This window comes from Somniosus microcephalus, chromosome 13, assembly GCF_052327205.1.
Source record: "Somniosus microcephalus isolate GS21.2 chromosome 13, FLI_Smic_1.0, whole genome shotgun sequence".
NCBI lineage: Eukaryota > Metazoa > Chordata > Chondrichthyes > Squaliformes > Somniosidae > Somniosus > Somniosus microcephalus.
This window is the reverse complement of record NC_140999.1, coordinates 177,843,090-177,870,813: the sequence shown is the minus strand read 5'-3', so window position 1 is coordinate 177,870,813 and position 27,724 is coordinate 177,843,090. Positions and strand designations below refer to the sequence as shown.

At 44.9% G+C, this 27,724-nt stretch overlaps 1 protein-coding gene across 5 annotated transcripts in view; it reads right to left on the bottom strand.

Annotated features, from left to right (window-relative positions):
- The window catches only part of LOC147108819 (nuclear receptor coactivator 3-like), a 199,456-nt gene that overhangs the window by 59,625 nt on the left and 112,107 nt on the right, over positions 1-27,724 (bottom strand). For 4 of the 5 annotated variants that reach the window (XM_086005700.1, XM_086005705.1, XM_086005703.1 and 1 more), the window contains exon 3: positions 10,713-10,788. The exons of the other annotated variant lie outside the window; for it this stretch is intronic. The gene's annotated coding sequence lies outside the window, so the exon portion shown is untranslated. The remainder of the gene's footprint in view (positions 1-10,712; positions 10,789-27,724) is intronic. 5 annotated transcript variants of the gene reach the window in all.

The following is a 27,724-nucleotide window of genomic DNA, read 5'->3' as shown; positions in this document are numbered from 1 at the left end:
TGAATTCCTCTTTGTCAGCACACCCATCCTCCCCCTCCGCTCTCAGTATCTCCACCTTTCCCAGTTTTCCCCCTCCCGGCTTCTCTTCTCCTTTCCCTCTCTCTCTCCCTTGCCTCCACTTCCTATTTGCCATCTCCTTTTACCTCCCTCACATTTGTTCCATTATCCAGCACCCTCTAAATCTGCTTGTGATGAAAAATTTGCAATGGACTGGATTACCCATGTGCACCACAGGAGATTGACTAGTAAAATACTAAAACCAGTGAGTGGTCTCAGGATTGCAAAAGTATTGCACCTGTAGGTGGCAATGTGAATGTAACGTTCTTTGAGAAAGAAAGACTTGCATTTATATAGCACCTTTCACTACCACCGGACATACCAAAGCCCTTTACAGCAAATGAAGTGCATATTGAAGTGTAGTCACTGTTGCAATGTAGGAAACGTGGCAGCCAATTTGTGCACAGCAAGCTCCCACAAACAGCAACGTGATAATGACCAGAAAATCTGTTTTAGTGATGTTGATTGAGGGATAAATATTGGCCACGACACTGGGGATAACTCCCCTGCTCTTCTTTGAAATAGTGCCATGAAATCTTTTACATTCACCTGAGAGGGCAGACAGGGCCTCGGTTTAACGTCTCATCTGAAAGATGGCACCTCTGACAGTGCAGGACTCCCTCAGTACAGCCCAGATTGTTGTGCTCAAGTCTCTGGAGTGGAATTTGAACCCACAACCTTCTGACTCAGGTGAGGGTTCTACCAACTGAGTCACGGCTGACACTCCTGTTTAGACCACTGGGGGCAAGCGGGTGGGGGGGGGGGGTGAGAAGGGTCATTTGGGGGGGGGGGGGGGGGGGCAAGTGATTGAGAACAATGGGCAGCACCTAACATTACATGCAGGCACTAATTGATCCCTTAATGATCAACCAATGCTACTTTCTCTTAAATAAAATCATGATTGCAAAAACCAGCAAACTGAACGACAGTACTGTAAAACAACCGGTGCTATCTGAATGCGATACACACATCATCTGAACAAAAGGAATTTTGCAAAAGCAAAAGGCACATCTGTTAAGAAGCAGTCTACAAATTTTATAAAGGGAGCCCTGCAAGTGAGAAACATTCAAAACTGGGAAAATGCATGACCAAAAACACAACTTTGGACCTATTACAACAACAACTTGTATATGGCGCCTTTAACGTAGTAAAACATCCCAAGGCGCTGCACAGGAGTCTTTTAAGACAAAAAATTTGACACCGATCCACATAAGGAGAAATTACGGCAGATGACCAAAAGCTTGGTCAAAGAGATAGGTTTTAAGGAGCGTCTTAAAGGAGGAAAGAGAGGTAGCGAGGCGGAGAGGTTTAGGCAGGGAATTCCAGAGCTTAGGGCCTAGGCAACAGAAGGCACAGCCACCAAAGGTTGAGCGATTATAATCAGGGATCCTCAAGAAGGCAGAATTAGAAGAGCGCAGATATCTTGGCGGTGGGGGGGGGGTTGTGGGGCTGAAGGAAATTAGAGAGATAGGAAGGGGCGAGGCCACGGAGGGATTGGAAAACAAGGATGAGAATTTTGAAATCGAGGCGCTGTTTAATCGGGAGCCAATGTAGGTCAGCGAGTACAGGGGTGATGGGCGAACGGGACTTGGTGCGAGTTAGGACACGGGCAGCCGAGTTTTGGATCACCTCAAGTTTACGTAGGGTGGAATGTGGGAGGCCAGCCAGGAGTGCGTTGGAATAGTCAAGTCTAGAGGTAACAAAGGCATGGATGAGGGTTTCAGCAGCGGATGAGCAAGGGGGGAAGACGGGTGATGTTAAGGAGGTGGAAGTAGGCGGTCTTTGTCATGCTGCGGATGTGTGGTCGGAAGCTCATTTCAGGGTCAAATGTGACACCAAGGTTGCGAACGGTGTGGTTCAGCCTCAGACAGATGTTAGGGAGAGGGATGGAGTCAGTGGCTAGGGAACAGAGTTTGTTGAGGGGACTGAAAACAATGGCTTTGGTTTTCCCAATATTTAATTGGAGAAAATTTTTGCTCATTCAGAACTGTATGTCGGACAAGCAGTCTGACAATTTTGACACCGTGGAGGGGTCGAGAGAAGTAGTGAGGTAGAGCTGGGTGTCGTCAGCGTACATGTGGAAACTGACGCTGTGTTTTCTGATGATGTCACCAAGGGGCAACATGTAGATGAGAAATAGGAGGGGGACAAGGATAGATCCTTGGGGACACCAGAGGTAACGATGCGGGAGCAGGAAGAGAAGCCGTTGCAGGTGATTCTCTGGTTACGATTAGATAGATAAGAATCGAACCAGGCGAGTGCAGTCCCACCCAGCTGGACGACGGTGGAGAGGCGTTGGAGAAGGATGGAGTGGTCAACCGTGTCAAAGGCTGCAGACAAGTCAAGAAGGATGAGGAGGGATATTTTACCATTGTCACAGTCACAAAAGATGTCATTTGTGACTTTGATGAGAGCCGTTTCGGTATTGTAGCAAGGGCAGAAACCTGATTGGAGGGATTCAAACATGGAATTGTGGGAAAGATGGGCACGGATTTGGGAGGCAACAACACGTTTAAGGACTTGAGAGGAAAGGGAGGTTGGAGATGGGGCGGTAGTTTGCAAGGGCGGAGGGATCAAGGTTTGTTTTTTTGAGGAGAGGGATGATGACGGCAGATTTGAGGGAGAGGGGGACAGTATCTGAGGAGAGAGAACCGTCAACAATATCAGCTAACATGGGAGCCAGAAAAGGAATTTGGGTGGTCAGCAGTTTGGTGGGAATAGGGTCGAGGGAGCAGGAGGTGGGTCTCATGGACAAGATGAGCACAGAGAGGTCATGAAGGGAGATCGGAGAGAAACTGGAGAAAGATGTGAGTTCAGGGCTAGAGCAGGGGGGAACCTTAGAGGAAGTTTGGCCCAGTGGGCTAGGGAAAGGAAGGGAAGTGGCAGAGGCAGCTGAACGGATGGTCTCAATCTTAGAGACAAAGAAGTCCATGAGCTCCTCACATTTGTTATCAGAGGCGAGGGTGGAGGAGACAGGGGAGAGGGGTTTAAGAAGACGGTTAGCAGTAGAGAATAGGAGCCGGGGTTTATCTTTGCATTCCAGAATGATTCTGGAATAGTGAGCAATTTTGACAGACCCGATAGTGCTTTATGTGGTCCAGCCAGATCTGGCGGTGAATGGCTAAACCAGTTGTCTGCCATATCCGTTCGAGTCTGCGTCCCTTGGACTTAAGGGAGCGAAGATGAGAGCCGTACCAGGGGGAACGGTCAGGGTGAGAGAGAGTAATTGTTTTAGTGGGGACTAGGGCATCAAAGATAGTGGTGAGGGTGTGGTTGAGCAGATCGGTACCTGCAGAAATGTCATGGTGAATGGAGGGCCAAAGGCTGCACAGTTGAGATTTCATAAGTGCAGTTGTAAGAGAGTTGGGAGAGAGTTTGTTCCAGGGGCAGACACAGAAGGAAGTAGGTTTGGGGGCCGGGGGTGGGAGATGTGGGTGGAGAGCGATACGAGGAAACGGTCAGAGATGGCCTTATCTGCAACTGACACGACGGGAGTAGCGAGGCCATGAAAGATGGCAAGGTCGAGGGGGTGGCCGTGAATATGGGTTGGGGAGTTTACCTGGAGGGTGAGATTAAGGGAAGATAGGAGGCGAGTGAACTCCCAGAGGAGAGAGAGCATGATGAATTGAGATGGAGGATGAGAAGTCGTTCGGTGCAGAGGCTGAGGGAGGAGAACAGTGAAGATATCTCAGTAATAAAAATTTTAATGGTACTTGGGTGGGCGGTAGAGAACAAGAATTTTAAATGAGAGGTGAGAGGGGTGGAATAAGGTGAGATGCTCAAAAGAGGAGAAACTGCTGGAGGAATGGGGGACAGACCAAGATGTGATTTGGTGATGAGAGCCACACCGCCACCACGGCAGTCTGAACGGGGCAAGTGGTGGAAGGTATAGTCAGGTGGGGAGGCTTCATTTAAGGGTAAGGTGTCATCACCCCTCAACCAAGTTTATGTCAGGGCCATGATATCGATGCAATCATTCACGATATGCTCATGGATGGCAAGGGCCTTGTTCGCAAGTGAACGGACATTCTGGAGGGAGACGCCGAGAGGGTCTGTGATGGCTGCCCCACTGCCAGCATCCACAAGGTCAGCGCTAGGGGGAATGAGTTGGATGGGGAGGAGATTGGCAATATTTGCCCCCAGTGGGCGTGCTGGGCGGGAAGGTCGGCAAGAGAGTAGAATGAGACAGTTGGGGTTGCTGCTCGTAAGGCGGCAGCAATGAGTGCCTCGATGGGCCTTCGTAGGATGCCAAGAGAGGCACAGAGGGAAGCTGTAGGCTTATCTAAGAGGGAGTCAAACCTGGGATGGCGGCAGGAGAGTAGGAAGGTCGAAGAGTAATGAAGGATTGGGGTAGGGATTTGGGAGGGCAGTGTATCCGAGAGAGGAGAGATGAAAGGAGGCATGACGACAGGAGGGAGAGAGAGAAAATGAAAATAGGGGGAAAAAGTGGGCTGGCTCGGGTCCGGAGCGGCAGCCAAAGTGCGCACGCGAATGGACACAGGAAAAGCTCAGATTACATAGGCCTGTTTAAATGTAATAATTAATGGAATACATATTTCCTGGTAGCAGGGAATAGATTGGGGACAATAGTAGGAAGGCCAGGGTCAAAGTCAGAGGTCCCATGGAAGGACAAGCCGACGTGAGCAGGATGGGGCCAGTACGGAGCATCGGCAAACCGCTGTCCAATCCTGAACGAGTATTGAACAGCCCAATTAATAAGCGGAAGTGGAAGAATGTTGCTGCACATGCCGAACAGCCATCGTGGTGGTCTAGGAGACAAAGCATTTAGAACTTAACAGACTGAGCTTGCAAAATCCAACACAGCCACTTAAAGTACCTCGCCCAAGCATCTAGGTGGACTCTCCCCGCCCTTTGAGCGGAAAATGCGCCTGCACAATGATCAGAAATAGACGGCCTAAATGTCTCTACCAGATATCAAAGGGAAACTGTAAGCAGCATTAAACTGGCAGAAGTACTCTGATGATATTCCCAGGCAAAAGACAGGGTGCCATGCAAGCAGCCCTAATCTATAACGTTATTAGTGCTCCTCCCGCCCACCAAGCAAAAACATAGGACCATACAAGAAATATTGCACCCCCACGAAGTAAAGACAGAAGCAACAGCAACAATTAAACCTCAAGCTCCAATCTCCCCTCAGGTGAGCAGAAAGTGGTTAAGGACAGGAAACCTAGTCCTAACTTCAACCTTCCATTCCCTGCCATGAACAGAAATTGAATGGACCAAACCCCAAACTTCCCCAACCTCCAGAGGATTTCAGCCCCTAATGAGAAGAGATATTATGATCCTCCCCCAGCACTGAACTACCCCTGCCCCTAGTGGAGCAGAAATATCATGAACATACCCCAACAAGGCACTAATTCCACCACCCCCAACTGAGGAGCGATATTGTGCTACCTTCCCTTTCACCTCCCCCCACTCCACAATGAGCACAGATGTGGTCTAAACAGGAGGATTAGAATTTTACATTTGAGGCCGGGACTGTGGAGCAACAAAGGTCAGCAAAGTCAGGGATAATGGACAAGCGGGTGCAGGAGGGATTTATACACAAAGAAGAGAAATATAAATGAGAGGCACTGGGGGACCGGAAGCCAATGTAATTTGGCGAGTGGTGGAGTAATAAACGCTTGGGAGATAATGCAGGATAGGATACAGGCAGCAAAGATTTGGAAGTTTATGGAGATTTGAGTTTGGGAGTCTGGTGACCAAGGCGTATAAGGCGGCTTTGGCAGCAACTGGGCTGAGGTGAGGTGGAAGTGGGTGATGTTGCAGAGATCCAAATAAGCAGTCTTTGTGATGGAAAGCCTATGAGGTTGGGAATTGAACAGGGCACCGAGGTTGCAAGTGGCCAGGGAGGGGTTGGAGTCAGTGGTAAGAGTATGAATTTTGGGGCAGGGACTGAAGATGATGGCATCTGTCATCCCAATGTTTAGCAGGAGGAAATGACTGCTCATCTAGGACTGGATGTCAGATAAGTAGTCTGACAGCACAGAGGCAGTGCAGCGGTCGAGAGGGGTGATGGAGAGGTAGAGCTGGGTGTGATCATTGTACATGTGAAAGCGGACTCCATATTTACAGATGTCACTGCCAAGGGCGACGTGTAGATGAGGAAGAGGAAGGGGCCAACCATAGTTCTTTGGGGAAAAAAGAAAAACGTGCATTTATATAGCGCCTTTCATGACCACTGGATGTCTCAAAGCGCTTCACAGCCAATGAAGTACTTTTGAAGTGGAGTCACTGTTGTAATGTGGGAAACGTAGTAGCCAATTTGCGCACAGCAAGCTCCCACAAACAGCACTGTTTTTTTGTCATGTTGGTTGAAGGAGAAAAATATTGGCCAGGACACCGGGGATAACTCCCGTACTCTTCTTCGAAATAGTGCCATGGGATCTTTTACGTCCACCTGAGAGAGCGGACAGGGCCTCAGTTTAACGTCTCATCCGAAAGACGGCCCCTTCGACAGTGCAGCACTCCCTCAGCACTGCACTGGAGTGTCAGCCTAGCTTTATGTGCTCAAGTCCCTGGAGTGGGACTTGAACTCGTAACCTTCTGACTCGGAGGCGAGGGTGCTACCAACTGAGCCACAGCTGACAAAGGAGGTGGCAGTATAGGGATGGGACGAAATCCATTGGTAGAGAGATGCTCTGACTGTGTCAAAAACTGGAGAGGTGAAGGAGAGGTAGTGCATCATGATCACAATCACAGAGGATATTTTTGTTGGCTCTCGTTAGGGCAGTTTCCGAAATCTGATTTGCGATTCAAACAGGGAGTTGTAGGTGAAATGGGCATGAACTGGAAAACAACAGCATGTTCAAGGAGTTTTGAAAGAAACAGGAGATTGGAAATGGGATGGCAGTTAGCGATGACAGAGGTGTCAAAGGTGAGTAATTTTGAAAGGGGTGAAGGTGGTTGATGATGCTGTGAAAGGGAGGAGGAAAAGTGCCCGAGGCGAGGGAACCACTTACACTATCAGCCAGAACGTGAGCCAGCAAGGGTAGATGAATATTTAGGAGTTTAGTGAGAATAGTGTTAAAAGGAGCAGGAGGGTAGGTTTCATGGATGAAAGGAGCTTGGAAACGACGGGAGGAGGGATCTGGGAGAGAAAGCGGACCAGGGCAACTGGGGGAAGTTGGCTTGGTGGGTAAGGGAAAGCAGCAGAGGCAGCTGAATGGATCGTCTCTATTTGGGTGACAAAGAAATCCCCATGTTCCTTCCACTTGTTAAAAGACAAAGGAGGCATGGGAAAGGGGTCAGAGGAGGCGAATGGTTGTAGAAAAAAGGAGCCTAGCCTTTGGCTTTCCAGGGTGGTCCTAGAGCAGTAGACAGCTTTGGCAGAGGAGAGCGAGGGCCGATAGAGTATTGGTTAGCTAAACCAATTGTGCACCACGTATCACAGAATCACAGAAACCCCACAGTGCAGATAGAGGCCATTTCGGCCCATCGAGCCTGCACCGACACATATCCCACCCGATCCCCGTAACCCCTACACCAACACATATCCCACCCTATCCCCGTAACCCCACGTATTTAATCCCCCTAACACTAAGGGTCAATTTATCATAGCCAGTCAACCTAACTCGCACATCTTTGGACAGTGGGAGGAAGCCAGAGCACCCGGAGGAAACCCACGCAAACACGGGGAGAATGTGCAAACTCCACACAGACAGTCGCCCGAGGCCGGATTCGAACCCGGGTCCCTGGCGCTGTGAGGCAACAGTGCTAACCACTATGCCACCGTGCTCGTCTCGACTTGAGGAAGCAAAGATGGAGGCCATACCAGGGTAACAACAGGAATGGGAGAAGATTTTGCTGGAGATGAGGGCATTGAAGGTGCTGAGCAAATCAGTAACTGCAGGGGTATTATGGTGGATAGACAGCTGGGGGCATCAAGATTGCAGTAGTAAACGACGTGAAGTTTTTTGCGAGGGATAATTGCCAAAGGAAGTGGAGCTGAAAGAGGGTAGAGATGTGTTGGTGACCGATACAAAGAAGTGGTCAGATAGTTTTGTCAGTGATTAAGACCAGGGGAGTAGACAGGCCACAAGACATGGCAAGGTCGAGAAGCTGGCTATGGGTAGGAGAATCTATATGGAAGAGAGGTTTAGGGAGCACAAGAAGGTAGTGAACTCTGAGAAGAGGGAGGGCAGGGGAATCTGAGATGGAGACTGAAATTATCGAGTAATTGCTCGGTGCAGAAGGGAGGATATTTCGGAGAAATTTTTGGTGGGGCTTGGGGGTCAGCACACAATGAAGATTTGAGAGAGTCAAGGGAGGGGGAAGTGGGCAAGGTGCTCAGGAGTAGATGCATAAGGAGCAGGGGAAAGAGGCCAAGGTGACTTGGTGATAAGGCCTCATTGCCACTGTGGCGGTTTGGGTAGGGCAGGTGGTGCAAAGTACAACCAGGCAGGGGGCCTTCGGTAAGGGGCAAGGGGCAAGGGTGTCAATACCAGTGAGCCAAATTTATTTCAAAGCCAGGATGTCCATATAATCAGCAACTCCCCCATAACCGCTTCCCTAATCACTATTATTGAACACCACATATTTACTTTCAATCTGCTACATGTTGCTTACCATCTCACTTTATACCCTATGCTTAAGCAAGCTAAAAGGTAAGTATAAATTCACAAGTAAAAGAACTTAAACAAATCAAGTGCACTCAGTTAGTTTTTGTGCAAATACAGACTCTCAGAATTCAATGTCCTAAAAATTAGCAAAATGTCCATAATACTATGCAATAAACAGAGAATTTAATTTATTCTTTACTATTTAAACAACCTTACTCAAGCATGGGGCACCACCTCCAGAAGGGGAGAAAATGTGGGCGAGAAGGGAGTGGGTAGGAACATTCTGCTGTGGAGATGAGTGGCCACTGTATAAGATTTCAACCACAGAATTGAGGGCTCATTAAATTGCTACGTAATATTCCATTAAAGAAACTTCAGGGCTTCTGTATTATGCTGCTTCATTTTCTTCAGGGAATAGAATGAATGAGTCGCTTTCTCCGATGTGTACAATCCTCAAACATCTATACAAGCACTCTTTAGATTATGAGAAAAACCGCTATTCCTCCAAGGAGGGGAGTTTACGCTCAAATAAAAGTTCAATGCAGCCTTTGCTTTTTTTAGTATTATAAATGGAAACAAACTGCAAACTGCACATACAGCCTACAATTCAGCCTCTTAAGCCATTGGAAATTCACCTTCCTGTAATCTTGGAAGCATGACAGGTCCTCAGTAACACTTTCTACAGCAGCACATATAAAGTGGTTGCAGGCTTCATCATTGAATGTTTTATCTATAATCTACGCAGTAACTTAAAGTTTATTTCCCTGGTCAGTACATACATAGAAACAGTCAAGGGACGCAGGGAATTAATTTATGTAATAAAGCTGCTGAATAGCAATTATGCCAGCAAATATGCATATCTATAAAGATCCTTGGGAGTTGCAGTTTTACACTTTATCGGTGTTATTTTAGGCACATGCAGAGTAGGTACAGACAATTAAAAATATATTTTGCCAATTCATAGCTCTTTTTATGCCACTAGTAGCATAAAACCAAAAAAAAAATAAAGTGCAAGGAACAATATTAATGAAATTGGATGACAGGAGCCAACCCTGAATAATTTTGTCTATTCTACTGCTCCACGAGTATTCTGTTATTAGACTATATGGTGGCAATACAAAATACCATTAATCAACCGTACATTATTTTCTTTACAACAACTTGCATTTATATAATGCCTTTAGCACAGGAAAACATACCATGGCACTTCACAGGCATAATCAGACAAGAACAGACACCAAGCTAAAAACGGAGATATTCGGTTGGGTGACTAAAAGCTTGGTTAATGAGAGAGGTTTTAAGGAGGGTCTTAAAGTAGAAGAGAGAGGTGGCGAGGCGGAGAGGTTTAGGGAGTAAATTCCAGAGCTTATGGGATGCCACTGATGGAACAAGGGAATTGGTGATGCCGAAGAGGACAGAGCTGGAGAAACAGTTTCTGGAGGGCTGGAGGAGGCTGGCAAGGAGATCATTGGAATAGTCTAGTCTGGAGGTCACAAAAGCATGAATGAGGGTTTCAACAGCATATAAGCTGAGGCGGGCGATGTTATGCAGATGGAAGTAGGCGATCTTTGTGATGGAGAGGATATGGGGACAGAAGCTCAGCTCAGGGTTAAATAGGATGGTGAGTTTGCTAGCAGTTTAGTTCAGCCTGAGATAGTGACCAGGGAGGGAGATGGAGAGGGAACAGAGTTTGTGGTAGGGGCTGAAAACAATGGCTTCGGTCTTGATATCTAATTCACCTGTTTTGGATCAACAAAGCTCCTAATCTGAGCTATTGTTTTTCCAACCAAAATTGTACATCAGTTAAATCCAAACAGCAACTAAAGAAGGAGTGGGTAGCTACTCCAAACAAACCTAATTATTATTATTTCTTAATATTCAGGCTGAATACGTCAAACTTCATATAAATGTGAAAACTAGCATTTAGCTTAATACCCATATTACAGTTGGATAAACTGCTCCAAGGATACACCAAGCCCCTCCGCAAAATGATTGAAGAATAGCTTATTATTTTTACTTGTTCATCTGCAAGGAAAATGGCCTCAAATGTTACTAGTATTCGTCACCATATACCTCAGCTTCAATCTGTAAACATCTGGATGACCCTGCAACTTCTCGCAATAGTGCCTTCAGTCATCATGCGTCATATCTGAAAAGCAATGAGAGACATTAAACTCTTCACTAAACATGGAGCCAATGTTACCTTATTCATGAACCTCTGCTATCTGTACATATGTATATACGTTGTTGGATCACATCTTCTTCCAAACACTGAAAGAAACAGCTGGCCCTATCTATTTCAACAGAAGCATTTGAGGGAATAAATGAAACAAGACTTCAATCCAACACGTTCACTCCCTATATTAGCAGTAACTTCTTGTGCATCATAGCATGGTGCAGTGCCTTTCCATGTTTCAACTTGCTCTTCCTCGTTGAATAATTTACTTTTGGCACAAAGAGGTGGGGTGCTTCCAATTAACATTTCTGTTGGGCAACTACATCACAACACTGGATGTTATCCTCACCAATCACTGTCAAACCCTGCAACTACTGAAGCGCTAACCAAAGACTGAGGTAGAAATTTCTTTTCAGTTTGAGATTCAGGAGTGGAAGGTTTCACTTTGAATTCTACTCATTTAATCCTGTACAAAAGAATCTCCTGAAACGAGTTCTTTTTTAAATCTATGTTAAGTGGCTGCCTAATATGCACATGGAGTGATGCAGTAACCAGAGTTTCACATTTGATAGCTTCCTGATCTCAACTGGGCCATTGATGTATACTTTCTCATAGTTATTTTAAGGTAAAATGATCAAATTTACTCATCCACAACCGTGTTAAAAAGTTACCTGAAAGAATTTCAATCATAGCTTTGCAGCGACTGTTTCTCTATCAGTGCAAGACACTAGTTAAAGGCGAGAGAGATTCATGTTCAAAAGCAATTTTTCTGCCAAGTGATAATAAAAATTGTTGTGAACTTTTGCACCTTTTTTTTTGGCAGGGCTGGGGGTAGACATCTTCAATTTAATGTGATGAAAAACAGTTCCAAGGACAAAGACACTCAATGCAACATTTATTAACGGTTATTACAGTAATTCAGTTGGAAGTTAAAATGGGATAGCTGTATAGTTATATATTCCAGCAGCTCCATCACTGTGTGCAAAACATGGGAACATGAGGGAGTAAGATTACTGTATTTTGCCGCAAGCAACATGAGTTTCATCATATATAGACTCACCATTGACCTATTTTCAAACAGCAAAAGAAAATTCAAGTTGAAATCTCTCTACTGCTATCTCATCCGATAGACAAAACATCGTTCCATATTTTTGAAAACAAATTGCAACAGGCCAAGGTCATTCCAAAAAAGAAAGATCGGTTTTGAGTCCCAATGCACTATGGGACCAAATATCTAACTGGCAGAGTGGAAATTGTGGTGCGTCAGATATTTGAATACTGTGTCGGTATAGAACACCTTGGGCACCTGCTAAACTTGGAGGAAAGCGGGAAGAGAGCAAAATACGGCACTTGAAGGAGGACATGTGGAGTTGCTGGAATCTGTAAAATCAGACCCCTTTATGAGAGGGCCAATTTACATTGCACAAACAGTAATCTTGTTGCGTGTTCCATCAAGTGGATCTGGCCAGGAACTTCTCTGTTACACCTGTATTTTGCCAGCATCCAGTGCAATTGGGGTAGATGAGGTGGGAACAGCAGAATGCGTCAATGCAGGTCAGAGGTTAGGTATTCTGCGGCGAGCGTCTCGCCTCCCGATTCCCCAAAAAACCTTTCCACCATCTACAAGGCACAAGTAAGGAGTGTGATGGAATAGTCTCCACTTGCATGGATGAGTGCAGCTCCAACAGCACTCAAGAAGCTCAACGCCATCCAGGACAAAGCAGCCCGCTTGATTGGCACCCCATCCACCACCTTAAACATTCACTCCCTCCACCACCGGCGTACCGTGGCTGCAGTGTGTACCATCTACAAGATGCACTGCAGCAACTTGCCAAGGCTTCTTCGGCAGCACCTCCCAAACCTGCGACCTTCCCCACCTAGAAGGACAAGGGCAGCAGGCGCATGGGAACACCACCACCTCCAAGTTCCCCGTCAAGTCACACATCATCCTGACTTGGAAGTATATCGCCGTTCCTTCATCGTTGCTGGGTCAAAATCCTGGAACTCCCTCCCTAACAGCACTGTGGGTGTATCTTCACCACACGGACTGCAGTAGTTCAAGGCGGCGGCTCACCACCGCCTTCTCAAGGGCAATTAGGGATGGGCAATAAATGCTGGCCTTGCCAGCGACGCCCAGATCCCACAAACGAATAAAAAAAATGACGGCAAATGCCACTTCCTCCATCTCCTTTTTGAACACCAGGCTTCTAAGGGTGAACAGGACCCACCCTTGTTCCCACAGGAAACTGGCATGACCTGGTCTTCAGAGGGGAGACCCAAGGTTACTGGCTCCCACCCCATTTTCTGTCCCACCATACCCGCCCCCAAACGCCATGCTTCAACTGCAAGATATCCACCCTAGGTACTCTGCTTGATCTGAGAAAATTCAGTGTCAATACCCATTACAAATTTACATTGCCAATAAACACGGCATTCTATCTTAATAGTCTTCTCAGCTCTCCTCTTCCACCACAGATGCCTTCCTTTACCCTGAATTGCCAGCTGATACATCAAAATATCAACCTGTGTTTTTTAGTCAGACATTTTACCTCAAAACGATCAACGGCCTAATGTTCTTTCTTTAAACTTCTTATTCCCATTAGTATTAAGCTAGTAATCGCATTTCTCGTAACTAAGGCCCTGAAATTAGGCTATGAGATAATAGTCACTGATGCTTAATGCATTCATTTTAAACTGGTTAATGCCATCGTTAAAATAGTGATGGGAGGCCGATGTATTCTGCTTTTTGATTTAAATAGGTCAATACATAAAACTCCATCAGAATCCTTTTAGCATCAGAGGAGAACAAACAATTCTTTCTTCATCCTTCATTCAAAGTCATTATATGTACAAAACAGTTTGTCATTCAGCAGCTAGATGAATGGGTAAAACTATGGCAGATGGAGTTCAGTGAGTGGAAGTGCAAGGCCATCCACTTTGGATCGGAGAAAGACAAATCGGAATATTTTCTTAGCGTTGAGAGACTAGGAGATGTAGAGGATTAAAGGGAATTCGGTGCCTATGTACACAAATCATTAAAGCTACTACAGGAAACTTTTTTTTATCCGGCACCGACGGGACTGACGTGGTGCCGGTTCATCAAAAATTCCGGATAACTGAGAGCTATAGTAAAAGATACGGAGAGCCGAGAGCTCCGTATAAAGCAACAAACCCTGTTGCTTAGCAACAGGTGCAGAACAATGGCCACAAGTTCCAAGCGTCTCTGTAGCTTAGCAACAGCTGCAGCCACACACAATTGCACAGCAACAAATCGAGGAAAGCAAGTAATATGAAGTAAAACTTACCTGAACCTACTCCTGAATTTTGCCGGTTAACCGAGATTTCCGGTTATTTAGGCGCCGGTAAATCGAAAGTTTCATGTACACAGGTACAAAAAGTAATCAAAAAAGGCCAACGGAATGTTGGCCTTTATCTCAAGGGGGTTGGAGTTCAAAAGTGAGGAAGGGATATTCCATTGTACAAAGCTATGGTCAGACCCCACCTGGAGTACTGCGTTCAGTTTTGGGCACCAAACCTCAGCAAAGATATATTGGCATTGGAAAGGGTACAGCGCCGATTCACCAGAATGATACCAGGCCTTAAAGGGTTAAATTATGAGGACAGGTTGCACAAACTTAGCTTGTGTTCCTGTGAGTTTAGAAGGTTTGAGGGGTGATCTAAATCTCGGCATTTAAAATGATTAAAGGTCCCACAGTCCAAAGATGTGCGGGTTAGGTTGATTGGCCATGATAAAAATTGGCCCTTAGTGTTAGGGGGGATTAAATACATGGGGTTACGGGGATAGGGCTTGGGTGGGATGGCTGTCGGTGTAGGGACCGGGTGCTAGGGTTTGGATGATCAGCCATAATCTCGTTGAATGGCGGAGCAGGCTCGAAGGGCCGAATGGCCTACTCCTGCTCCTATCTTCTATGTTTCTATGTTTCTATGATTCAACAAGGTAGATACAGAGAAACTATTTCCTTGGGTGGAGGAGTCCAGAACAAGAGGGCATAATCTTAAAATTATAGCAGAGCTATTTAAGAGTGAAAATCAGGAAGCACTTCTTCAAAGGGTGGAGCAAAAATTGGAACGCTTCCCCTAAAGGCTGTAGATGCTGGGTCAATTAACATTTTCGCAACTGAGATTTTTGTTAGGTAAGGGTATCAAGGGATATGGAACAACGGTGGGTAAATGGAGTCGAGGTACAGATCAGCCATGATCTAATTGAATGGCGGAACAAGCATGAGGGGCTGAATGGCCTACTCCTGTTTCTATAATTTACTTTAAGCTAGCAATACTGCACTTAAATGCTATTCAACATTTTTCCGTATTCTTCTCATTTTAGAACTCACGTGTCCAGTACCAGTTTAGTGTCAAAATCTACCAGTAAATGCAATTATTTTCCTCAAACATTGAAAGACAAGGCATGTTCCAACAAGACTGCTTACTCACTTAATTTACTACAATAAACCTGTTATTTTATATTTGAAAAAGAACTTGAATTATTTTTATTACCTCAGACAGCAAGTCTAGAAAAATGACAGTCTCACTGGGTAAACTAATTTTGTTAATTTTCAGTCGGTCACAGTTTTAAAAAGTACCAAGGAGAAATGAGGAACCAGCAGAAAACAGAGCAATCAGGATATTTGTTTCCTCAGAAGATACCATTCACAAATCAACAAGTACCATAAAACCTGCCAAATTGCTCAAATAATTTCTACACATTTTTTGGCTGCCATTTTCCTTCTTCACTAGTTAATGTATACAGCTAATACTAACATTTCTAACATAATGCACGTAGATTATACAATTCTTGGTTATTTAATGTTAGCAATGAAGTTTTCTCCTACACAGGCCTGTCATGCTGTCTTGAGCCTGGAGCTTGAGCTAGAAATTTCACTTGGGCAGTGGGTACTGAGGATTTCCAGATCTCTGACAAATCCTGTGTGAGATTGTGGCAGTAAGTGACAGATGCACCATGGGACCTGGCTTTCACCCTGCGTGTGTATTCAGAGTGTACCCTGACAACCTGTGTCACAACCAGGCAGAAAATTTACAAACCGAGGTGTAAGCCATGGCGAATAAAAGAAAAAATGTAAAATATTTTATCCCCTCAACATTTTATATAATTTAAATCATTGAATAAGGATTGAAATAACCGTGTGGTTTGGGATGAGGTTTTCACTGCATTAAGCTGATGTTCACACGGTGATGAAAGGAATATGCTGAACTACAAATCCACTATGGGAAGTAAGAAAAAAATCTATTCCGCCCCACCATCTCCACTCTTACCAACGCCAAGCTCGTCTCTTCCATGAGACCCATCTCCTTCCCGTTTAAGAACCTTCCCACTCAATTCCCAATCACTTAAATTCCCCACGGGCTCCCATGCTAGCTGTTATCATCCTCAGGGACTGGCTCTCTCCTTTTCAAAATCTCCATCATCACACCCACCCCCTTAAAAAAAAATCCTCATCCCAACTGTCCCCTCTAGCTACTGCTCCATCTCTAGACTCCCATTCCTCTCCGGGATCTTTGACCGTGTCGTCAGCTCCCAGGTCCATGCCATTCTCATCTGAACCCTTCAATCCAGCTTCTGCCCTCCCAATAACCCCACAACGCCCCTAGTCACAAATGATATCCTCTGTGACTGCGACGTCTTATCCTGCCTTGTCCTCCTTGACCTCTCCACAGACTGTGACATGGTTGACAAATGCCATACTCTGCCACCATCTGTGTTGTCCAGCTCGGTGAGGCTGCCTTTGCATGTTTCCATTCCTACCCATCTGAAACCAGCCAGCAATTCTCCAGTATTGGCTTCTCTTCCCTCCCAGGCACCATCATCTTGGGAGCCTCAAAGAATCTATCCTTGGCCTCCTTTATTTATATATACATGCTGCTCCTCGGTGGCATTATTCATCACTACGGAGTCAATTTCCATAAATATGTTGATGACACACAACTCTACCTGTTGACCACTTTCATGAACCCCTCAACAACCTTTGTGCTGTCAGGCTGCTTATCCAAATTCATGTCATGGATAAGCCACAACTTTCACCAGCTCAACACTTGGAAGACTGAAGCCATCACTCTTGGCTCCCGGAACAAACTTGCCCCTTTGCTGTTAATTCCATCTCCCTCCCCATCCAATTATTCAAGTTGAACCAGGCTGCGTACAAGCTCACTGTCCTATGTGACCCTAAAGTAAGCTTCTAAAAACTCTCTCAAAACCCATCTTTGCAACCAAGCTTTCAGTCACCCATCCTAATTTCTCATTTCCTAGCTATGTGTCCGTTTCAACATTTTGTGAAATGTTGGGATTTCTTTCCATGTGCTATAAAAGTGCATAATGTTGTGGTTGATTATGTATATACGCGAGAAGGAGGAGGATTTTGGGGGAGAGCGCAAATATTAAGCAAATACTATAAATCCACAGTCACAGGACGAGCAAACAAGTAATTTTAGAATGTAATACAGGAACCTCTCTTTTAACTGGCACCTAAATCTCTCTTAACCGGCAAAATTCAGGCATAGGTTCAGGTAAGTTTTACTATATATTAGTGGCCGTGTAACCGGGGTTCCTGGATCTGTGGCCGTGCAACAGGGACTCCTGGATCTGTGGCCGTGTAACCAGGGCTCCTGGATCTGTGGCCGTGTACGGGGCTCCTGGATCTGTGGCCGTGTAACTGGGACTCCTGGATCTGTGGCCGTGTATGGGGCTCTCGTACCTTGGTAAGGATACCTCTCTGTAATCCGGACTTTTTGATCAACCGGCACCACGCCAGTCCCGTCGATGCTGGATAAAAAAGAGTTTCCTGTAAATAACTCTGGGTAAGAGGTGGGGGTGGGGGGGAACAAAATTACGTGCATCTTAAGTAAAGTTTTGTAAAGTGGCAGGCAAATAGTATTAGTAAAACTGTTTCTCCGACAACTGCACCTTTCCGCCTCAGTCTCGTGTAATTTATTTTTAATTTGTACACGTGTGTTAAAATCAGCCAATCTTTTGTAAACAAAGTGTATTACGCACCTGGGGGAGGGAGTGGGGAAATGTTTGTTCTTTTTTGAAAAGAGACTGTAAAATATTTTAAATGCCCCCCATTTTTGAAAAAGATTTCCATGCAAAACCAGGTGGTGATTAACAACCAGCAGCCCTGAAATAAATCACTGTTTCGGATTGTGTTCTCTGATCAAAAATTAGAGCGTGTTCGGATAATACAGAATGGGGAGTGAATTACACTTTTACAGTTGATACTGACAGACCTGTGACATTAATCCAAATGACAACCATCAATTATAAGATTATAGGAGTCGGTATACAACTCCTCTAAATAAAACAGTGAGAGTACATACTTTTCAACATACAGAAATCATTCATCGTTACGTTTGGATGACAAAAAGGAATTCAAAATACAGATCCGCAATAATCAATGAAACAGACAAATCTATTATACAATTAGTGAAATACTTAATTTCCATGTGAAATTTAAGAAAAGCAAAAAAAAAGTTTAGATTGGGCTACCACTCTTGGATGGCTGATGCAGTGAATATCCAGTATAGTATTAACATTGGGATTGCTCCTGCACCAAAGGCAAAATCTAATTCACGTTAAAGTTACTGAAAGCATACCATCGACAGAATTACCGACTATACACCATGACAGGATAATCTAATAATTCCACCAAAGGAAAGGATTGTGCTTCCCAATAAATATGACCATCATGCCTGCTGCAACATGACCTAAACGATGGCTTTCACGGAGAGCTGCCAATCAACCCAATAGGCACAGCATGGAATATATTGTAGTTTCATTAACTGGCAGAAATCAGGAAAACCATCAATAAAGGCACAATGATAAAGACTGCCAGCAGGTCCCACTACCCACATCATTATCTTCTGCTACTTGTGCACGTACAAGATAGGAAAATTGGACTTGAGAATAAAAAGAGTAAAAACTGACAATTACCAGGGCTGTTTGTGTATGTACCACAGAGATGTGAATGGGAGTCTTACCTTAGCAGCTCTGGTACTGGCAGCCACCACTCTCCATTGCTGCGACGCTATTTGTCTGGGCGCCCATCACTAGGAAAGAGCACCTCTTCTTGCTGCTGACCTCCTCCAGCAGCACCTCCACAGCATCGACTGGAAATGCGGGGGGGGGGGGGGGGGGCCCTAACTGCAGTTAGCTTCTGTTCTCATGAAAAATCAGCACCAAAGTTTGCCTGCCAAAAAGTGCTGCTCCCCTTTAAGAGGCATAGGCTGCCTTTAAATAGCAGCAGCGCCGCTGGAATTCCCACCAGCCAAATGGGCGAACTGCCTATCGGTAGCGTGAATGGCACCAACAGCTCACCATAAATATTTGAACGAGACCTGACCATGATAATGGTTCTGGCCTCCCGCTTGATGACATCAGCGGGAATAGCCGACGGCCCAGCCAATGTCTCAAGGTTAGATGATAAACATTAGTAAGAGCTTTAGGAGAGATGACTCAAAGCAAGGTTGAAAATATAGGTTCCGACAAGATTTTTACAGATTTGCCAGGGAGACCACACCACTTTACTACACCTACCTTTCTCCAGAAACACAAATGAAATTTTGGGTACGGACTACAATTCGCATGCCAAACTAGAATTTCTTAAAATGTCTCTGAAATGCCACCACCGTGCTTTCCCCTTTCTAACAATCTGTGTGCACCATGCTCCACTACCTAGCCCAGCACTGCTTCTTGGTGGAACTCCGTGGCTGGAGTCTGCGAAGTGGTTGGCAGCGGAGGGTGTGAAAGGCTCCTGGGATTTGGTCAATTTGGCTTAGTGGTAGCGTTTTCACCCCAGAGTCAGAAGTTGAAGGGTTCGAACCCCACTCTAGATAGCCCCGCCGAGTGAAGATTAGAATACTGTCCCCAAATACTAGGCTGACATCCAGCAGGGTACTCGCAGAAGGCATTTTCAGACAACTAATTACTCTTATTTAGAACAGCAACACGTGTTGGAACTTATACTCGCTGTAGTTTAGAAGAATGAGAGGGGATCTCTTTGAAACTTATAAAATTCTGACAGGACCGGACAGACTAGATGCAGGAAGGATGTTCCCGATGGCGGGGGAGTCCAGAACCAGGGGTTACAGTCTAAGGATAAAGGGTAGGCCATTTAGGACAGAAATGAGGAGGAATTTCTTCACCCAGAGAGTGGTGAACCTGTGGAATTCTCTACCACAGAAGGCAGTAGAGGCCAATTCATTAAATATATTCAAGAAGGAGTTGGATATATTTCTTAAGGCTAAAGGGATCAAGGGATATGGGGAGAAAGCAGGAACAGGGTACTGAATTTGGATGATCAGCCATGATCACATTGAATGGCGGAGTGGGCTCGAGGGGCCGAATGGCCTACTCCTGCTCCTATCTTCTATGTTTCTATGTAACATATAGATATATACACCCTTCCCCCCACGCCGCCCTTACGCACAAATGCACATGCAGGTGCAGAATGTGTACATTCTACACCAATTTGAGGAAGCATCTGCTTGAACAGATAAAAATGAACTGTGGAGAGTGGTCTGACTGATAGGACAGTAAAAAGTGAAGTCGTGGTGTAGTTACTTTTCTCCCCCATTACAGCACCAGGTTTTGACCTATCAAGTGGAAAGGGCAATGAAGTAACCTGAGGCACTTCTCAAAAAGATGATGCAAATATTCAGCATTTCAAAATTACCTTCAGAGATTTAAAAAAACTCAAAAGTTTTGTCATGCTGCTGTGCTTTAGAACTGATCCACTGCAAAAGCCTTGCAGGATTAAGAAAAGCTGTGGATGTTCAGCCCAATTAGAAAGACTAATTGCCATGGGGAGATATAAATTATGAAAGGCCCACATGATCCCATAGCATAAATTTTTAGACAAAGCTAATAACCCATAAAGCACAGTGGCCGTCACTGACAGGCTGCACATTTGTTAGACCTTGTGGGAGGTGTTGATATCACATGGAGATGGTGCTATTTAAAACATTTTTTAAAAATTATAAACCATGGTACAGTACTCGGTGTTCAATTTTAAAACTGCAGAGATTCAGCAGTGCAGTATTTTGGGACTGTACACCACAGAACAGAGGGATTCAGGTCTATACCCCCAATCCTCCACACAGTGCGGGTAATTTTAACTTATGGCAATGGTTCTTCAGCAGCACCTCCCAAATCCACGACCTCTACCACCTAGAAGGACAAGGGCAACAGGCGCATGGGAACAACACCACCTCCAAGTTCCCCTCCAAGTCACACACCATCTCGACTTGGAAGTATATCGCCGTTCCTTCATCGTCGCTGGGTCAAAATCCTGGAACGCCGTCCTTAACGGCACTGTGGGAGCACCTTCACCACATAGATTGCAGCGGTTCAAGAAGGCAGCTCACCACCACCTTCTCAAGGGCAATTAGGGATGGGCAATAAATGCTGGCCTTGCCAACGGCACCCACCTTCCATGAACGAATAAAAAAAATGAAACAGGCGATATTGGATCGGCCGCCAGTCATACATCCCGCCTGATTTTCCTTTCCAGTTAAGTCAAGTATTTCAAATGAAGAGAAGTCACTCTTCTGCACCTCCTACAGGCCCATTTCAGAATGACAGTGATACTGGTCACCAGACAGCCCTCACGGCCAACGGTGGTGCATGGGTTGGGAATTACCAATAGAAAAGCAAGAAGTACTTCTTGTAATGCATATAAATCAATATAGTAGGGGGGTACAAGAATAATGCAATTCAGGCATTCAGATGAATTGCATAGCATGGAATTGTGGAGAGTCCTGAATTTATTATAGATTAGTTTTTTGATACTTAGAAATGTTTACAGTGCTACAAAGTTTGCCACCATGTCAGCCTTCCAAAGGTAGTGGCAGTTTGCTAGTTAAAAGGAGGAGGAAGTGCAGCAGCTTTGATTCAGAACGATTTCAGGTATATCGTGTCATATGGCAGGAAGGGCTAGCGAGAGGGGAAATATTTTTGTTGCTGTGACACTATGACAATCCACAGCCACTACCACCCTAGAACAGATAATCAAGAGCAAGCTGCAATTCCACCCAATTCTAGCAATCTGAAAACTTGAGGTGCGATTTAGGATCAGTAAAATTGCAGCATTAAAATATCATACCAGTTCTTTGTCATTCTATACATGTGGTTTTGTTTTTTAAAGAGCTTGTGTGTCTTTTACATAGGTGAGACTTGGAGCGGTCTACCCTCTTTTAGGGGTGACAGTTCACAATGGTGAGCCCTCCCCACTCCATTTAGCAGTCACCTGAACAAATAATGCTTCCCCCTCCCTCAGAATTCTGATGAAAAGGCAGAATTGTACAAAATCAGAGAGAAGTAATATACCCTCAAACCACTTATAAAATACTCATGCTAAAATGCTGTACGTATATGTTGATAAGGAGATAGGGATGAGAAAGGGTCTTTCAGTCCATCTAACTTTCCTCATCATTTAAATTTACATACAGTATCTATTCAGACTCATTCATCTCAGTTTACATATCTCGGGAGTTTTTTTCCTGTCAGTATTTTTTAGTCCTGTCAAATTTCATTGCTGATCAATCAAGTGAAGGAATTGAATTAACAGATACAATTATCAAAATACAAAACCATGCTGGATATCGCATCAACAGATAAAACTGGCTTACAAGACATCTGTATGTATAATAAAATGTTAACAGATGGATCTGTGTTACTAGTCATATAGAGAAACATTTCTCAAACATGCATCACAGTTCCACTGCTGAAAATGACAGGTTTATCCTTCCAGGGTCCCATGCATCATTATAACAAATTTACACACATTTATTTCACCATAAACACTGGCACCAAAACTGCTTCTAACAAAATAAAAACTTTTATTCTTAGAATAATTTCTAAAAATAATCTTCGGCAAGTAAAACTGAAATAACTACACCCACACACCCGAGAAGCAGAGTTACTGTCACGGCACTTCCAGTAATAAGCCTTTTATGTAGAGGAAGTCAGCGCAAACAGTGAACTGATATTACAAAAAAAACTGATGCTTACCTTTAGCCAATGAGATTGCTGAAATAGGGCAAGTTGCCAAGATCGTTCTAGCAGTCCGATAAAAAGCTAACTACTGACTAGTTGGCTGAAGTAATTATCTTTTTTTTTCCTCTTTTCCACCCCACTCCTCCCAAACATTAGCAAAAGTACTACATGAGCTGAAGACCTTTCAAAATTCAGAGCCCTCAGCTTGTTCTTGGTGAAAACAGAAAACAGGAAACAAATCAACAAAACTCTATCAGCTTGTTTCACTTAGCTCACGTGATCTTTGCCCAGTCAGCAGCCAATGCATTTCCCTTCCTGTATTGGCAGAATTATTACACTGATGATCGTAATGAATGCTGAAAAATTCCCAACCTCCTTCTCCACAAGAACGTACCAAGCTGCTCTCCGGCGTGCACAGTGCTCCCAAAGAATGTTGCTCTGATTGGATTATTTTTGATATTTCTATTTAATTACTCTAACTGAAAGCTGCAAGCGTCACTCTGTGCCTGTTTTAAATTAGCTTTTTACAATGATGGGGCGTAGCCTGAACACAAGTCAAGAAACCCAGTATTTGGAATAACTCTGCAACAGACTGAGCCATCTCTTACTATTTATATCAATCTCTGCTTGCATGCAGAATTATCAAAAATCACACCTTTTTCCCCCTTCCACATATATTGTAAAAAAAAATCCAGACAAATTTTCCACTTCGATTACTCTGTATCTACTATTTTTGGAGGACTATGTCACAACTACTGCTATCTGTGAAAGAGCAGTGCAGCAGCTTGGAGCTTTTGGTTTAAAATATAGGCATGTAAATTAAACAGATGCTACGTCTTTAAAACACAAGTTAAAAAATAGCTTAATGTGCCATTCTCACTTTACAATTGCTTGCCTGCAAACAGCAATATCTCTAAATGCAAATGGCAGTTGCAGTCCAGCATATTCAAATGGATCCTGTAGGGCTTGTTGTGAATAACAATGCACCGATATCAAACCATCTAAAACCCATGCTCCTCCCTCCCCCGCACCGATGCAACATTTAATTTAGCAACACTATAAGAAGATACATCTGTGTTTTTTTATGAAACATTAATTGACTGGCCTTCTGAAAGATCTATACAATGCTGCTGCCAGGATCTCTCCATTTTCACTGTGCTACTGGACAAAGGTCTCGTCGCTCATGCAAATATTTGACTTTGTAAATCAGACTTCTTAGAATCACAGAATGATTACAGCACATGAGGCCATTTGGCCTGTCGAGCCCGTTCCGGCTCTCTGCAAGAGCACTTCAATTAGTCCCACTCCCCCGCCCTTTCCCCCTACCCCTACAATTTTTTTTCCTTCAGATACTTATCCAATTCCCTTTTGAAAGCCACGATTGAATCTGCCTCCACCACCCTCTCAGGCAGTGCATTCCAGATCCTAACCACTCGCTGAGTAAAAAAAGTTTTTCCTCACGTCACCTTTGGTTCTTCTGCCAAACACCTTAAATCTGTGTCCTCTGGTTCTCGACCCTTCCGCCAACAGGAACAGATTCGCTCGATCTACTCTGTCTAGGCCCCTCCTGATTTTGAACACCTCTATCAAATCTCCCCTCAACCTTCACTGCTCTAAGGAGAACAACCCCACTCTCCAGTGTATCCACGTAACTGAAGTCCCTCATCCCTGCAATCATTCTTGTAAATCTTTTCTGCACCCTCTCTAAGGCCTTCACATCCTTCCTAAAGTGCGGTGCCCAGAATTGGACACAATACTCCAGTTGAGGTCGGACCAGTGTTTTATAAAGGCTCATCTTAACTTCCTTGCTTTTGTATTCTATGTCTCTATTTATGAAGCCCAGGAATCCTGTATGCTTTTTTAAACTGCTATCTCAACCTGCCCTGCCACCTTCAACGATTTGTGCACATACACTCCCCAGGTCTCTGTTCATGCACCCACTTTAGAATTGTACCCTTTAGTTTATATTGACGCTCATTCTTCCTACCAAAATGTATCGCTTTGCACTTTTCTGCGTTAAATTTCATCTGCCACGTGTCTGCCCTTTCCACCAGCCTATCGATGTCCTCTTGAAGTCTATCACTATCCTCCTCATTATTCACTATACTTCCAAGTTTTGTGTCATCTACAAATTTTGAAATTATGCCCTGTACTCCCAAGTCATTAATATATATCAAGAAGAGCAGTGGTTCTAGTACTGACCCGAGGAACACCACTGTGTACCTTCCTCCAGTCCGAAAAACAACCGTTCACCACTACTGTTTCCTGTCCCTTAGCCAGGCTAGATGAATATAGTATTCTGTGTCCTCAGGGATCATTAAAGTAGTTTTCACTGGTTTCCATCATAACTTCTTGGATTTTTTTTTTTTGGTTGGGTGATCAGTAAAAACTGATTCCAAACTTCAGAACTAAAAAGCCAAAGTTCACCATGGTCTTCACACTAAAAATTGGGTGCAAAGTGCGCACACGTTGCATTCATGACATCATGTAAACCGAGTAAGAAACACGCTTTACATGGCGTCATACAATGTATATGATGTCACAAAATGTGTACCTAGGAATTCGATTTTCAGCATCAAGTTTTTTTCCCCCAAGGAAAAACTGTATTGAGAAGAATTCAGACTTCAGCAGCAGCGAGAGTTAGAGCGGAGTTGATAGATTGATTCCCGGTCAACAATGATGCCAAGCAAAACTAGGCATTTTCTCTACAGGAGGATCTCCCGAGATTGTCCTGTTTGTGATTGTATTACAACCTCGTCCCCCCACCCCCCACCACTGCTGTCCATTTGGCCATTGTCTAATTCTATTTATCAATGTTTGTTCCCGACACATCATGAGGTCATCTGGAAATTCCTTTTTCATTTATGCTCAGGGTGTCGGCAATGCTAGCAAGGCCACAATTATGACCTCATCCCTCGTTACTTTGAGAAGATGGCAGGTCTTCTCCTTGAACTGCTGCAGTCCTTATAAGAACATAAGAAATAGGAGCAGGAGTAGGCCAATCGGCCCCTCGAGCCTGCTCCGCCATTCAATAAGATCATGGCTGATCTGATCCTAACCACCAATCTACTATCACAGAACCATCTCCTGAATCTAACAGAATTAGACACACAAAATAGGAGCAGGATCAGGCTACACGGCCCCTGGGCCCGCTCCACTACCCACAGGGCCATGTCCGATCCGAACCTAGACTCATGTCCAAATTCCTGCCCGCTCCCCATAACCCTTAATTCCCTTTACTTCTAGGAAACTGTCTATTTCTGTTTTAAATTTATGTAATGATGTAGCTTCTACAGCTTTTTGGGGCAGCATATTCCATGGACCTACCACCCTCTGAGTGAAGTAGTTCCTCCTCATCTCAGTTTTGAAAGAGCAGCCCTTTATTCTAAGACTATGCCCCCTAGTTCTAGTTTCACCCATCATCGGTAACATCTTCCCTGCATCCACCCGATCCAACCCCTTCACAATCTTATATGTTTCAATAAGATCGCCTCTCATTCTTCTGAACTCCAATGAGTAGAGTCCCAATCTACTCAACCTCTCCTCATATGTCCATCCCCTCATCCCCGGGATTAACCGAGTGAACCTTCTTTGTACTGACTCGAGAGCAAGTATGTCTTTTCTTAAGTATGGACACCAAAACTGTATGCAGTATTCCAGGTGCGGTCTCACCAATACCTTGTACAACTGAAGCAATACCTCCCTATTTTTATATTCTATCCCCCTAGCAATGAAAGCCAACACGGGGCACAGTGGCATAGTGGTTAGCACTGTTGCCTCACAGCGCCAGGGACCCGGGTTCAAATCCGGCCTCGGGCGACTGTCTGTGTGGAGTTTGCACATTCTCCCTGTGTCTGCGTGGGGGTGCTCCGGTTTCCTCCCACAGTCCAAAGATGTGCGGGTTAGGTTGATTTGGCTATGATAAATTGACCCTTAGTGTTAGGGGATTAAATACGTGGGGTTACGGGGATAGGGTGGGATATGTGTCGGTGCAGGCTCGATGGGCCGAAATGGCCTCTATCTGCACTGTAGGGATTCTGTGATTCTGTGAACATTCCATTGGCCTTCTTAATCACTTGCTGCACCTGCATACTAACCTTTTGAGTTTCGTGCACCAGGACCCCCAGATCCCTTTGTACTTCAGTACTTTCCAGTTTCTTGCCATTAAGATAATAACTTGCTCTACGATTTTTCCTGCCAAAGTGCTTAACCTCACACTTTCCAGTATTGTATTCCATCAACCAACTCTCTGCCCACTTACTTAGCCTGTCTATGTCCCCTTTGATGCGCTATCAATTACTCATGAAAGACGGAGAGTTCGGAGAGTACTAAAGGCTTTTATTAGCAAAGAACAGAGCATGCCTCTCGTGGTTGACTGGGTTCCAAGAAGGCAGGGGGCTGCAGGTCAATCACCTTTATACCTGGGCCTGTGGGTGGAGCCAGCCGATACATGTTGAGGCATGCATAGGTACAACAGTGTGTAACAACAACAGTGGTTTACCACAACAACAACAGTGGTTTACCACATTCACCCCTTGTTTAAAATTGAGTCCGGCGGGGTGTAGTGTACTAAAGGTTCGTGTAAGTAAGTCTATCAGGTGGCCTTGTATGCCGTCCTGATCGTCGTGGTGGCGGCGGTGATGGTGCAGCATCCAACGTTGAATCTGGCGTCTCCTCGAGTGGTTGGGTGGTCAATGACGGGTCCTGGGGCTGCGGCATGCCGTCTAGCGGGGTTGGGTTGTGGGTAGTGGTGGATGGCAATGGTAGTGTTTCAGGGGCACTCAAAGGTGCGAGATCTCGTGTGGGGGCTGTGTCCTCCCGCCCGTCTGGGTACGCTACGTAAGCGTACTGGGGGTCGGCGTGGGTAGTGGTGGGTGGCGAGGG